This window comes from Mobula hypostoma, chromosome 3 (genome assembly GCF_963921235.1).
Source record: "Mobula hypostoma chromosome 3, sMobHyp1.1, whole genome shotgun sequence".
NCBI classification, from domain to species: domain Eukaryota; kingdom Metazoa; phylum Chordata; class Chondrichthyes; order Myliobatiformes; family Myliobatidae; genus Mobula; species Mobula hypostoma.
In genome coordinates, this window is record NC_086099.1 from 105,969,097 (window position 1) to 105,982,910 (window position 13,814).

Sequence of the window (13,814 nt, forward strand, 5' to 3'; positions counted from 1 at the left end):
CAGAGGGAAAGGTAAATAAATTGATCACGAAGAAAGGGAATTAGAGTCGGTCTTATAGAAAGAGAAAGTAAAATAAATGACATCTATTCTAACTAAGCTGGCAGATTACATTTTCCTTTAGCATTGACTTTACTGCTTACATTACCAGTCATGTTATGGTCATTAAACATCTGTGTCATTGTCTAAAATGTAACAATATTATTTGAAGGAGCCAATAGCCTCCCATTTAGTCTAATTTCAGTGGGGAGTCGGTATTGTTGACATGATTTTTGTCTTTGCACCTCGGCTTGTCAATTGCTTATCTTTATTATTGCATGTAAACTACGTACAGCTTTTAGAAGTTCTGTGTATTACTCAAGCTCAGAAGCATTATTTCTCATTATTCCTGTAGATGGTTAAAAGGAGAGCGTTGCTGACTCCAACCATTGCTGTCTTAAGGAGTACTGAAAGAAAGCATATCATTATACAGTATTCTCAAAAGCAGGCACCTCATTGTATCACTGATGACCTTAGCACTTTACTCACTGTTGTGGACTGCTAGAAGACTTCCAGACTCACAATGGCATCAATAGGATGTGGTAATCAAGGAATTCAAATCTGAAATGATTCTCTAAGAATTTGATACCAGTGCCAGATGATTATTAACTTCACACACAAATCATTGTCTCTCTGCCAACAAAGGCAACTATGCTCCATCACCATCATTATTCATTGTCAGCCTTAACTAATGGTTAAATTCTCCATTGTACAATCACACACTTAGCACCATTACACTACTTGCACAATAATATTTAACTATATATCTCTCCAGCTAGTCAGCTAAGGGTGGACAAGTTAGGTACCGCAATGCAATCACCAACATTCTTCTCTTCTTCAGGAAGAAATGGCAACAAACAGGAGGAAGGCTCACAGGCTTAGCTTGAATTGAGAAGTGGATGCTGGTGGTCAATGTGCTTGATTGTTACTAGGCCTTTGATCAGCCGAGATTAAAATATTACTGAAATTGGTGATATGTCAAAGCTTTGGTTGTTTAAATGTTCTACCTTTACCTAATTCCCAACACTTCGCCATATTTATATACTTATTTCAGAAATGATATCCGAAGCTCATGTCCCAGTCATTAAAGGCTAAAGAAGAAGATATGGTCAGGTCGTTGCATTCCCCAGTTCATGGCACTGCAGATATTCAGTCATGAGAGATCAGATCTTATTGTGATAGGTCACTGGGCACAAATGATCTAGAGTTCTGGCAGGGGACAAGCAGAGCTTTCTCTACCAATCTGACAGAAAATTCAGTTACGGTCCGTTTCTGTTCTTGAGAACGCAGAAGATGAAGGCAAGCTATAAGTAAAGCCGGATACTCAGAATCCTCTCTTCATCATATTCTTCTCCTTCCTTTTGTCATGTCTTTCCTTACTTGCTCTTCCTTCTAATTCTCTTTTTCCGTATCTTCGTCCTCTTGCTCCTCTGTAGAGCGTTGTGGCCTTATGATGCTTACACTCTGGAGGATGCGATAGACAACAACAAAACTGGATTCAGTCTTCACAGAGTCCTGCACAAGATTACTTTGAAGATACTGATAACATCTTGCATCATGTGAGGCCGTGGCTGCTCTTGTAATTTTGTACTTAAATACGCTTGGACCATAAGACCATAAGATACATGAACAGAATTGTGCCTTTCAGCCTATCAGGTTCGCTCCACCATTCCAACATGGATAATATATTATCCCTCTCAACCCCATTCTCTTGCCTTCTCTGCATAATCTTTGATGCCCTAACTAATCAAGAATCTATCAACTTCCGCTTTAACTATGCCCAGTGACTTGCCCTCCACAATCGTCTGAAGCAATGAATTCTGCAGATTTACCACTATCTGGCTAAAGAAACTCATTGTTATTTCTGTTCTAAGTAGGCATCTACAGGGCCAGAGCCATCAAATTCTGGAATCATTCTCATGAACGTACTCTGGACCCTCTCAGATATCAGGATGTCTTTTCTTAGATAAGGAGTCCAAATACTTCAAGTACAGTTTGACCAGTGTCTTATAAAACTTTGGCCTTACATCCTTGCTTTTATATTGTAGTCCTCTCAAACTAAATGCCAACATTTCATTTGCCTTCTTTACTTACTGATACAACCTGCAAGTTAACTTTTAGGGAATCCTGAACAAGAACATTCATGTCCCTTTGCAGCTCTGATTTTTAAATTTTCTCCCTGATTAGAAAATAGTCTACCCCTTTATTCTTTCTGCATGACCGTATACTTCCCAACACTGTATTCCATTTCAAAGGTTTCAAAGGTACATTTAATGTCAGAAAAATATAAGGTACAATATACATCCTGAAATACTTTTTCTTCGCAACCATCCACGAGAGCCCCCAAAGAATGAATGACAGTTAAATGTTAGAATCCCAAAGCAACCCCCCCAGCTCCCCCCTCTCACGCATAAGTGGCAGCAAGCAATGATTCCCCCTCCCCCACCAGCAAAAAAAAACCACGGCACCCACCACCAAGCACTCAAGCGTGCAGCAAAACAACAGCAAAGACACAGACTTGCAGTACCCCGACGACTACTCGTTCACCTGGTATTCAACATACCACAGGCTCTCTCTCTCTCCCTAATAAGGGAGAAAGAGATGTCTCTGTTTCACAGTGAGAGGGGAGATATAACAAACAACTTGCTGATTTACGATGTTAAAAGTTTGTTGCATCGCTTTTTCCGAGCTCTGTGCCCAAAGAACTCAGGTCTCTGGGCACACAGCCAGCAGCCAGCTTGTTGGTTTTGATCTTTCATTTCTCACAACTCACTGGATTCCTGCAGAGACATGGACCTTCGGTCGGCCCGTCTCCAGCGCCATGAGATCTTGGACCTCCAAAGGCAAGCAAAGCTCTTAGGCCGCACCCTTGGCCAGTCGTGAAGCCCTGAGAGTGGGTCCCATTCCCACAAAGAACCGAAGTCACTGTGTAACTCCAGGTCAGGGTCTTCAAAAGAACCCTGAAAGGGAAAAATAGAGATAGTAGAGGTGGAAATAGAGCTGTTTCTGAAGATGCGAACAAAGGAGTCGCTGTTAGGTGCCATTGTCTCCTCCTAAGCTCCTCCAGTCTTCAATCTGTCTACGTCCTTCTGCAGATTCCCTACTTCCTCAACACTACCTGCCCCTCCACCTGACCAGGCAGCATGAATGGTAAAAAGTTCAGTCGATGTTTTGGGCCGAAACCAGGCAGGACTGGAGAAAAAAGTTGAGGGATAGATTTAAAAGATGGGGGGAGGGGAGAGAGAACCACCAGGCGATAGGTGAAATCTGGAGGGGGAGGGATGAAGTAAGGAGCTGGGAAGTTGATTGGTGAGATAAGGTGAGAGAGGGAAAGGGGTATGTGAAATGGAGAATGGGGGGTGGGGTATTACCGAAACATCGATTTCTCAGACTTCCGGTTATACCCCCCACCACACTTCTCCCTGCAGAACTCCACGGGTTCTTGATCAGATTGGAATAAAGAGCTGTGATAGAGAGAACAGCCTTTGTTTTGTAGAGTCATTAACAGGTCTTTTGATCTTCTAAATCTATTTCAATCATTGTACTTCCTGGACCTTCTCCAATCTCATTAATGAACACTTGGTCTGTAGCCTACTATGCCTCGGCATTTCAAGTGCTTTTCTAGGTGTTTCTTAAATGTAATAAATACCTACTTCTACAGTGTCACCTAGTGAGTGAAAAAGATCTTCCTCATTTCACCTGTCAACCGCTTATTCCTCATCTTCACCCCATGCCTTCTTTTCCTGAGCACCTTTTTAAAATTCTGTCTTTTCTATGGTTCCTCGTGCCCTCTGTCAGCATCCTCCTCAGACTCCTATGCTTCACAACTTCTCTTGTTTCTCTTCCATCCCAGGCAACTTCCTGTTAACCTCATCTGAACTCTCTCCAGTGCAAACACATCCTTCCTATAGAGTGGCAACCAAAACTACACACAGAATTCCAGCTGTATGTTTTATAAAGTTGTAGCAAGACTGATCTTATGGCAATCACTGCCCACTGAGATGGGCATCCCAGTGGGATCTCCCAATCTGGTATAGCAACTGCTTTGTCCAAGTCGTCAAGAAATTTATGAGTTATGGACAGAGCTCTGTCCATCATAGAAATCAGCCTTTCCTTCATTGACTTTGTCTACACTTCTCACTGCCTCAGAAAAGATGCCAACACAATCAAACAACCGTATGCTCTGGATATTCTCTCTTTGCCTTATCAGCAGGCTCAAAGACAGCCGTCCCACTTTCATTGAATAGATGGACGATGCAATAAGATAGACTCTTGACCTTGCAGACTACCTCATCATGGCCTTGCACTGTATTGTCTGCCTGTACTGTACTTTCTCTGTAATTGCAACACCATATTCTGGATTCTGTCATTGCTTTTCCTTTGTACTACTTCGATGGACTGATGTTGTGAAATGATCTGTATGACTGGCATGCAAAACAAAGTTTTTCCTCTATAGTTTAGTACATGTGACTATAATAAGCCAATTACCAATCATCATCTTGATGCTCGTGTTATTCCCACTGTTGCAGGCCTTGCCAATTAGTGTTTCACCTTTCTTCATTAATAAGTCATTACTCAGATTGGAACTAATTCCTTTGATTGCTTGCTCATGGCTGTTATGTATCATTCACATCCTTCATGGGAAGAAATGATGCAACAGCAGTTGAGTTTTTAATTTATCATTCTTATTTGAATTTTAACATCTGGATATACAGTGGATTCCAGTTAATCGGGACAACTCTTAAAGAACAAATACTAATTGAAAAAATAGTTGAATTCCCTTCATTTATTTGGGACACCATTCTGCTTAATTGGTACAGGAGACTGTAGCTGAACAGCTTCAAATTAGCGTCAGTCACTTTGAGTTGTGTGGCTGTTTGACACCACACCATGCTTAAATAGATTTGGTTGCATATGTTTGTGATCAAAAAGCAGTGATTTTTGTCAGTGATAGTTGGCAAGAAATAAGCAATAAGGACAATTCAGAACTGTCTTGCTCACTGTGGTTTCAAGCATTCATGCTTGGAGATGCCAAAAGCAGCTGGGAGTGAAAATGAAATGTCTTCACTACTTCACTACTTCAACAAATGCTGGCTGGTTGCGTAATGGCATCAGTACTGGACTTTGGGGAGAGAGGTCCCACGTTCGAATCCGGCCAGCTCCCATTGCACGCTCTCCAGCTGTGCCTGGGTTGAGTGTCGAGCTAACAACTCAACCTCGTAAAAAAAACCTGGAGAGGGATAGGGATAGGCTCCGCCAGGTTTCAGATGCCCAAGACACGCCGTACGATAAGCATACCAAAAACAATCAGTGCAAAAGCTTGTCATGACAGTGCCCTGACAACTCCACCGACTCCACCAGAAGTTAAGGGCACACACATACACACTTCAACAAGTTAGGTACTACAAAGAACTTGAAACTATTGACAATCATCTTGAATGTAACAATGAAAATGAAGATTTGGAATTCAAACTTCAAATTGTATTTATTATCGAAATACATATATGTCACTAAATAAAATTCATATATATATATATTAATTCATGAGTTTCATTTTCTTGCAGGCATACTCAATAAATCCATAATAGAATATTACCAATAATAGAATTAATGAAAGACCGCACCAATTCGGGCATTCAACCAGTGTGCAAATACAACAATAAAGAAATAATAATACAGTAATAATAATAAATAAATAAACAATAAGTATCAAGAAGATGATATGAAGAGTCATTGAAAGTGAGTCCATAGGTTGTGAGAACATTTCAATAATGGGGCAAGTGAAGTTTTACTTTGTGGTTCAAGAGCCTGATGGTTGTGGTATAATAACTGTTCCTGAACCTGGTGATGCGAGTCCTGAGGCTTCTGTACCTTCTCCCTGATGGACAGCAGCAAAAAGAGAATGAACTGAGTAGCAGGGGTCCCTAAAGTTGAATGCTGCTTTTCTTGCGACAATGCTTCATGTAGATAAACTCATTGGTGGGGAGGGCTTTACCGTGATGGAATGGCCCAAATCCACTACCTTTTGTAGGATTTTCCACTGAAGGGCATTGGTGTTTCCATACCAGGCTTTGACACATTTGTCAAAGTTTTAGATGTCATGCCGAATCTGCACAAACATCTAAGGAAGTAGAGGCTCTGTTGCATTCTCTTTGTAATGGCACTTGTGTGCCAGACCCAGGACAGATCCCTTGAAATAATACCACTGGGGAATTTAAAGTTGCTGACCCTCTCCACCTCTGATCCTCTGATGACCTCTGGTTTCCTCCTCCTGAAGTCAATAATCAGCTTCTTGGTCTTGCTGAAATTGAGTAAGATGTTATTGTTGTGGCACCATTCAGCCAGGTTATCAATCTCCCTCCTAATGTGGACTGGTCACCACCTTTGATTCGGCCTGTAACAGTGATGTCACCAGCAAACTTGAATATGGCATTGGAGTAGTGTTTAACCTCAGTCATAAGTGTAAAGCGAGTAGAGCAGGGGGCTAACCGCACAACCTTATGGTGCACCAGTGCTGATAGAGATAGTGGAGATGTTGTTACCAATCTAACCTGACTGAGGTCTGCAAATGAGGAAATTGAGGATCCAATCGCATAAGGAGGTATTGATGCCAAGGTCTTGAAGCTTATTGATGAGTTTTGAGGGAATGATGGCGTTGAGTGCAGAGATCTAGTTGATAAAAAGCATCCTGATGTATGCATCTTGGCTGTCCAGATGTTTCAACTTTGAGTGAACAGCCAATGAGATGATATCTGCTGTGGACCTGTTGGAGTGGATCCAAGTTGCTTCTCAGGCAGATGTTGATATGTTTCATCACCAACTTCTCGAAACACCTAAGCACTGTGAATATAAGTGCTACTGGACAAAATCATTGACGTGGGTTACCACGTTTATCTTAGGTACTGGTATAAGTGAAGTCTGTTTGAATCAGGTGGGTACCTCAGACTGCTGAAACAAAATGTTAAAGATCAGAGTAAACTCTCCAACAAGATGATTAGCACAGGTCTTTAGTACTTGGCCAGGTACCCCTTCTGGGCTGGATGCTTTTCAAGGTTCAACCTCCCGTAGGCCTCAGAGACTGAAATCACAGGATCATCTGAGGTTGTGGGAGCTTGTGATGGTTTCTCCATGTTTTGATGGTCAAAGTGAGCATAGAGGGCATTGAGTTCATCTGGAAGCAGAGCATCGTCAAAAGCATTGTGTGAAGGCAGTCCATTATCTGCACTAGGTGTCTGTGATTTTGTTCATTTACAGTAAATCTAAAGAACATGGCAGTGTACACTGGATAAATTCTGCTGTCAATAACTATTAGGAACTAATGTACAGTTTTAACAGAACTGGAGTAGTATTGGTAGTGTTCTATTTTTTCTATATTTCATTTAAGTACATAATTTGTTACTCACTTAAATGGTAGTTTGTGCCTTTTTATATCTTTTAAACTGTTTTCATGAAACTGGTTAATTGGGGCAGCCGCTTAATTGGACTAAAATGTACTGGTCCCGATGAGCTCAGGAGTCCACTGTATCAAAAATCTGTGTAATATTCCACATTTATGTTGATGAATCTGGGTGATATATTATGTGTTTATGCGACCTAAATATCTTTCCTAGTTTAATCAAAGCCCATTGCTAGATCCCAGATTAATGCACTACTTGTTCCCATTCTGCATAGTTCAGCTGATTTTATAAACAGGTTTTTTGGTCTGAAGTGGGTTTGTACCTGCAATTTCTAACTGCTTTCCATTATCTTGTGAAATACTGAGAGGAGATGGTGACTGAAGAAAACTATAATAACAAAGGAAGTCCTTAATTCCTGTTGCTGAACTGTTCAAGCAGTTAATGAATCGGCACCTTTGTGTATATCAGACAGACCTGGTGCAATAGTTAAATTGGAAGAGAAATTTTGTAATTCATTATTTCCATGAATCTGTTTGAGGAAATATAAAGTAGAACTTTATTCAGTGTGAAAATACAGGTGTGTTCCAACAGCTCAGCATTAAAACTCTGGGTTTCAGCTGTCCCTTTTCCTTTTTATTCCCTTCTTCCTCACACAATCCTGCTGGAGAATGTGAATTTGTTGTATTTACCCACAGAATAAATACTAAACTGGCTTGAAAAAAATACATGCAAATTTTCTCTAAATACTCCTTTTAAACGAAGAAAGCATTTTTACAACCATATCAAAGTACTTCTTCAAAATAGTAAAATGTAATAAAATAAATTGGAATTAAGAATGCAATTTCATAGTTGGATCAGCCACATGTTATTTCAGGCAGCTGTAGATCCCATCGTAAATATCTCAGTGGTCATCTTGTTTGAATGAAAATGAGAAACTGGCACTAGGTATTTCTTTTGGTGTGCACTCTGTTCTTTATCACTAACAGCATAGCTTTCTGAAAACAAAGCTAAACAAAAAGGGATTGAGTTTTGAAGAGATGTTAAATGTTTGAAAGGAAGAAAAACTTATTTAATAAATCTGACCCCTATCATTTTATTATTTATTATGAATCATGGCACTCATCTAAGAATAGTCCATTTACTTTAATTGGATTGTATTTGTTGTAATGAATCATGGGTGAGAATTCATTAGAGGAAATTTTGGATCTATTTTAAACAATCAATTGTTCAACAGAGATAATATTTGCATTATATTTTTACTCTGCTGAGAGAGCTAAAATCCATCATCTTTTCTGTGGCCTACTGTGGAATTATGATTCGGTATTATAATATTCTAAAAGTAAAGATTAAAGATAGTTTTATTTGCCATATGTACATCAAAATATCAAAAAACACACTGAAATGCGTCAACGACCAACACAGTGTGTTGGGTCAGCTTATGAGTATTACTGTGCTTCCGGCGCCAAAATAGTATGCTCACAATTTACTAATCCTTGTACCGTGAGAGGAAACCGGAGCAAATGGAGGAGACCCACATGTTATTGGGAGAACATACCAACTTCTTACAGACAGCAGTGGAAATTGAATACCTATCTGCAATGAATTGCTGGCACTGTAAGGCAGTATACTATCTGCTAGGCTGCCCTGTCACCCTATATCAAACTAATTCTTCATATTAAAATATTCAATTCGATATCCATTTGTCTTCCAGCACTTCTAACTGGGTGTTCAAACCTGGTTTGTTATAAATAGCTCACAATGAGTATCATGAACACAAGAGATTCGGCAGATGCTGGAAAGAAGTGTCTCAGCCTGAAACATCAACTCATTAATCCTTTCCTTAGATACTCTCTGACCAACAGCATTTTGTATAAAGTTGTGTCGTTTTGGCTTCATGTTTAAAATATTCAGCAATTACTTGTCATGACCTCTAAATCAAGATCTAGAAAAAGCTATTCCTTGCATCAGGGACATTTTTTCGAAAAACGTAAACACTTTAAAATAATATGTATGTTGTGGCTTGTGGTTGGGGTTTTTACATATCGAGCGTCTTTCCTGTGGGTAGTGAATTGACTTCAAAGTAACGTGCTTGTGCTAATAATATATCAGATACAGAATTGGTGAGGGTGTTAGGCTATAAATGAATAATGCTTGTTGATGTATGTGGAGGAAGCACTGTAGCATGAAATGTGCTTAACCCTCTATCTACTGCTTTCTCTAAAACTCACATAGAACTATGATCCTTGTTTAGCCAGAAGGGCTCCCCACTAGTGTTATGTATAGGGAGTTATTAGCTACACATCCATGAATGAAACTGCAGATGTTAGAAATCTAAGGCTAAAACAGAAAATGCAAGAAATCTTCAGCGGATAAGCATCATTTATGCAAAGGGAAGCAGTGTTAAGATAGCAGGCTGATAGCCTCAACCCAAAATGTTAATTCTGTTTTTTGTTTTCCACAAATGCTGCTTTCAATGCTCCCAGCTTTTCTCTTTTTGTAACTTATTAGTTGCTGATTAAATTTCTGTTGGCTGCTGCTGCAATTCTGCTTATTGAACTTCTGCTTGCTGTTTAAAATTAACGAAGTTCACAGAGATGAATGCACAAGTTGCTTCAAGACTTTGTTCAGTGTTAGGGACTTGTGCATAAATCAGATGCTTCCCTGTTGGTGATTAGTAGCTGTCAGAAAATTGGAGGAATGAGCAGAGGAGCAAGAGTCTAGGGTAAGTTACTGAAAGATGGATGAGGAGGAGCAGGGAGAAGGACTCTTAGCTGGAGGCTTTATCAGCCTAAGGCACCAAGAAATGTTTTCTGTATTTCAATCACTTTGAGATGCCATCTGCATCAGCTGCAACTGCCATAAAGAAATGTAATGTGTTGACAAAAACTGCTATTTACTTGAAAGTAAATTTGCAACTGGTGCGATTCCATGCATTTGTTGACACTATCCTTTCAGTGACGCTGACCTTCCAGTGACGTTGACCTTTCAGTGGCATTGACCTTTCAGTGACGTTGACCTTTCAGTGGCATTGACCTTTCAGTGATGTTGACCTTTCAGTGGCATTGACCTTTCAGTGACATTGACCTTTCAGTGACATTGTCCTTTCAGTGATGTTGTCCTTTCAGTGGTGTTGACTTTTCAGTGACATTGACCTTTCAGTGGTGTTGACCTTTCAGTGGTGTTGAGCTTTCAGTGGCATTGACCTTTCAGTGACGTTGACCTTCCAGTGGCATTGACCTTTCAGTGACATTGACCTTTCAGTGACATTGTCCTTACAGTGATGCTGACCTTTCAGTGGTGTTGACCTTTCAGTTACATTGTCCTTCCAATGATGCTGACCTTTCGGTGACATTGACCTTTCAGTGATGTTGATCTTTCAGTGACATTGACCTTTCAGTGGCATTGACCTTTCAGTGATGTTGACCTTTCAGTGACATTGACCTTTCAGTGATGTTGTCCTTTCAGTGACATTGACCTTTCAGTGACGTTGACCTTTCAGTGGCGTTGACCTTTCAGTGACGTTGTCCTTCCAGTGATGTTGTCCTTCCAGTGATGCTGACCTTTCAGTGATGTTGTCCTTTCAGTGGTGTTGACCTTTCAGTGATGTTGACCTTTCAGTGATGCTGACTTTTCAGTGACGCTGACTTTTCAGTGACATTGACCTTTCAGTGGCATTGACCTTTCAGTGGTGTTGACCTTTCAGTGACGTTGTCCTTCCATTGATGTTGTCCTTCCAGTGATGCTGACCTTTCAGTGATGTTGTCCTTTCAGTGGTGCTGACCTTTCAGTGATGCTGACCTTTCAGTGACATTGGCCTTTCAGTGGCATTGACCTTTCAGTGACATTGACCTTTCAGTGACGTTGACCTTCCAGTGGTGTTGACCTTTCAGTGATGCTGACCTTTCAGTGACGTTGTCCTTCCAGTGATGTTGTCCTTTCAGTGACATTGACCTTTCAGTGACGTTGACCTTTCAGTGACATTGACCTTTCAGTGGTGTTGACCTTTCAGTGATGCTGACCTTTCAGTGACGTTGTCCTTCCAGTGATGTTGTCCTTTCAGTGACATTGACCTTTCAGTGGCATTGACCTTTCAGTGACATTGACCTTCCAGTGGTGTTGACCTTTCAGTGATGGTGACCTTTCAGTGACATTGTCCTTCCAGTGATGTTGTCCTTTCAGTGATGTTGACCTTCCAATGATGCTGACTTTTCAGTGACATTGACCTTTCAGTGACGTTGACCTTTCAGTGGCGTTGACCTTTCAGTGGTGTTGACCTTTCAGTGACATTGTCCTTCCAATGATGCTGACCTTTCAGTGACATTGTCCTTTCAGTGACGTCTTTTCAGTGACATTGACCTTTCAGTGATATTGACCTTTCAGTGGTGTTGACCTTTCAGTGGAATGCACTGACAAGAAGGATGTGTGTATAGTGAATGTTAACTTGACTATGCAGGCAGAAGCATTTGATGTTGCCCCCTTTTTCTTATGTTCTTACTCATCTCCATTCACCCTTGCTCCACAACCCAATAAAAACTCACCACTAGAGGAAGGCAAGGTGAAGGAGACTTAGGATGCATACAGTGCCACCACTATCGTATGCAAAAGTGCAGGGAAACGAGTACTGTAGGGATCTACTTCTTTTAGAGTAATCATTCCCCTTAGCACTACGTATGGATGGAAAACTTCTCTATGTGCATTGATCTGTTGTCTACGCATGCACATTGCCCCCCTTCTCTCTCTCTCCCTCTCTCCCCAATCTCCCTCACTGCAATGTGAATACACCAGTTAAAGGCACCTCTCACATGCATATTTTTATTTAATTGACATGTAGTTGCACAGACACAACAAATCGGCAATGAGTATGAACCTAAATGCCAGCGAATATCATCAAGTGCACTGACATTTACTGGACAACAGACTTTGGAAGGGAGAGAGACAGCAAGAGGGAAGAGTTAAACAGTACGGAGAAGATGTTACAGATGCAAACAAAGGGATGTGTGAGTAACAGTGCACAGTACAGAGTGAAAGGCACATAACAAGCAAAGCTAAAGTGTAAATAACGTGATGATAGCCTTCGTCGGGAAAGTTGACGGATTTGATAGCACTAATGATAACTGGAAATCATATATCGAGAGGGTTGAACTGTATTGCAATGCAAATGGCGTGGGTGATGAAAAGAAAGTATCCACAATTCTTAGCTGAATGGATGCTAAAACATACAAGCTTTTACACAATTTAGTAACTTCTGAAAAGCCAGCAAGCAAGATGTTTGACAAAATTGTTACAATTTTACAAAATCACTTGAGCCCAAAACTGCTGGTAATAGCTGTGAGATTTAGATTTAACAAAAGGAACCAGTCAAAGGATGAAAATATTGCTGAAGAACTTGCCCAGCTGGATTGGAGGAGGATACTGGAAGGGATGATGGCAGAGCAGAGGTGGCTGAGGTTTCTGGAAATAGTTCACAAGGTCTAGGGCAGCTATGTCTCACAGAAGAAGAAGTTCTCAAATGGCAGGAGTAGGCAACTGTGGCTGTTAAGGGAAGTTAAAGACTACCAAGGAAAAGGCATACAAGGTAGCAAGAATGAGTGGGAAGTTGGATGACTGAGAGCTTTTAAAATCCAACAAAAGGCAACTAAAAAAGCTATAAGAAGGGAAAAGATGAAGTATGAGGGCAAACTAGCCAATAATATAAAACAGGATACTAAAAGATTTTTCAGCTATATGAAGAATATAAAAGAGATGAGAGTTGATATTGGACCACTGGAAAATGATGCTGGTGAGGTAGTAATGGAGGACAAAGAAATGGCAGATGAATTTAATGGGTATTTTGCATCAGTTTTTACTGTGGAAGACACTATCTGTATGCCAGAGATCCCTCAGTGTCAGGGAGCAGGAGTGAGTGCTATTGTTGTTACAAAAGAAAATTACCGGGCAAACTGCAAGTTCATAATGTGGTAAGGCACCTGGACCAGATGGATTACATCCTAGAGTCCTGAGAGATGTTGCTGAAGAGATAATGGATGCATTGGTCATGATCTTTCAAGATTTACTTGATCCTGGCTTGGTGCTGTAGGACTGGAAAATTGCAAATGTCACTCCACTCTTTAAGAAGGGAGGAAAACAAAAGAGAGAAAACTACTGGACAGTTAGCCTATAACTGATGGCTTTGTGGTAAAGTTTGCAGATGATACAAGGATAGGAGGAGGGCTAGGTATTACTGAGGAAGCAATGTGATTGCAGCAGGACTTAGATAAATTGGAAGAATGGGCAAAATAGTGACAAATGGAATACAGTGTCGGGAAATGTATGATAATGCATTTTGGTAAAAGGAACAAAAGTGGAGACTATTTTCTAAATGGGAGAAAATTCAAACATCAG